This window comes from Manihot esculenta, chromosome 12 (genome assembly GCF_001659605.2).
Source record: "Manihot esculenta cultivar AM560-2 chromosome 12, M.esculenta_v8, whole genome shotgun sequence".
In the NCBI taxonomy this organism is placed as follows: domain Eukaryota; kingdom Viridiplantae; phylum Streptophyta; class Magnoliopsida; order Malpighiales; family Euphorbiaceae; genus Manihot; species Manihot esculenta.
Window position 1 is genome coordinate 8,627,562 of NC_035172.2, and position 2,536 is coordinate 8,630,097.

Here is a 2,536-nt window from a genome sequence, read left to right on the forward strand (position 1 = left end):
TTGGATTGAATTTTTTAATAAAATTTTATTTTTTACAGTTTTATATATATATTAATTTATATACAATATCGGTGTGAGAAAATTTAAACGGTTCGTGTGATAAGATTCTCAACATTTCTTATTAATATTCCGTGTCGAAATGTTAAAATTATAAAAAAAATTAATAATGCGGTTATTATTTTCACGCTGTACAATATAAATTTTTAAGAGAAAATATATAAATATCACTACTAATTGATGGACTAAGAGTCTGTTTGAATTAAGTGTTTGATATAACTGATAGCTGTTAATAGCTAATAATTAATAGATAGCAAAAAGATGGTTGATTATAACTGATAACTAATTATAACTAATATGTTTGATGTATAATTTATAATCATGTGTAATTATTATTGATATTTAACATGATTAATAAGATAATATATCAATTTATTATATTAAAAAAAATAAAATAAATATATCACATATGTAACAATTGAAAATAAAAATTTAAAATATAATTATTTTTCATGCATATATTTAATTGTTATAATATAATAGTAGGTATTATAAGTTAAAAAATAAAAATTATTACTTGTTCAATTATCATTTATTATAGTTTTAATTTATTTATTATATTTTGTAATTTTAAATAATTTATTAATGTGAAAATTTAATTTAAAAATATAATTAATAAATTAAAAAAATAATATGATCTAAATAAAAAAATAAAGTTAAAACAATTACCTGCTAATAAGAAATAATCTGATTTTAGAATTAGTTCAAAAACAATTGATATTTCTTATATAAATTGTCTATAAATTATAAGTTTTTTTTTTAAATCTTATAAAATATTTTATTTAATTATTTAGATATTTATCAATTATTAATTATATTTAATCGCTAAATTAAATGAATTTTTTTATAAAAATGAAAAAAAAAAAAAAGAGAAATTGAAAAATGATGAACTAGATGTGACTTGGGAAGGTGGATAATGGACGATAAATGCAATTGCTTGAAGGCTAGGGTTTATAGAAAGGGATAACAAGTGTTATGGGTGGGCCAAACAGGTCCTATCTCTCAATGCAGCATTAAATAAGACTTTGGCATTTCAGGCTATGCATGGCAAACACCATTAACTGCGTTCATGCCTCACTCGCTCCTTACTCTTGTAGGGCCTGCGCATGTCACGCTCCGCTGATGCGAGTGTGCGTGACTTTCCATAAGGGGTGTGAAAAATTTGCGGTCCCACACCTTGATGTCATGAGATGCCATGCTAAAGAGGATTGCTATTTCATGGGAGCGCGTGCAGCAGATGGAGGAAAATGTACGTGCGTGTGGGATATTTAGATGTTTGAGTTTGAGCACCAAAGTCAAACGCTGCGTTGCACAAATTAGAGAGAGAAAAAAGTTCTCTCATCACAGCCGCGAATTAATTAACGTGGACCCATTTTCCCCACAACCGCAAATTGGAATAATAATAACATATAAATATTTTATTTTGTAATATAAAACATCTTTGATTTTTATTTTAATCAATATAAAAATAACACTTTACTTATAAAAAAAGATTTTTAAATTATTTTGCTGATATAACACTTATTATATATATATATTCAAATATATAATATTTATTTAATTTTTAATTTTTTTAAAAAATCAAATAATTTGTTTTTTACTTAAAATAATTAAATATTAAAAATGAGAGAGAAAAATATGTATATTTTTAATTTAATAAGTACTATATAAGTAAAATAATCTAGAAATCTATTGTTGTAAGTGAAATGAGATTTTTGTCTTATTATATACAAATTGAAAGGATTCTTTGTTATAAAACAAAGTTATGTAATTTACTATTATAATTTTTAAATTATTGTACCATTCATATAAATTACTCCACACTCAACATATCTATAATTTTTTTTAGCTTATTAATCGAAAAACATATCAATTTTATGAATTTTTATATTTATTATTTAAATTTTTAATTTTAAATAAAAAATCTTAATTTTTAAATTTATTATAATTGTAATAACTTTTTAAATTAATTTTAATTGGATTTAAATTAATTTAGACGATGTAATTATTTTTATCACATAACCAATTTGATTAATTGAAATTAAATCTTAATTAAGATCCTAAACTCTTTTGTCAGAGGTCTTGCCTGCTCCCTCCATGGCTTTTGTCTTTGGTCTTACCTTTTTTTTTTCCGAGTTTCAAAGTTCCTTACTCAGAAAAGAATGCTCGCCTAGAGGTCTTTGAAAGATAGGTTTTTCTTCCAACAATGATAAGCTTTGATCTTAAGGTTGCATGTGGTTCTTGGAGCCTCCTCTGTTCTCATCTCCTTAGATTTGCAAGTTGCTTGAGTTGGATCTATTTCTTTCGAGCTTTAGTGAGTTTTCTATGATTTTTTGCTTACTATTTAGATTTTCTTCAAGTCTCTGGGGTGTGACCAACATTTCTTGATAGAGAAGCAACAACGAAGTTTGAGTTTTCTAACAAATTAAGCACTGAATTAAGTTTTATTACGGATCTAAGGTTTTAAATCTGGATTCTT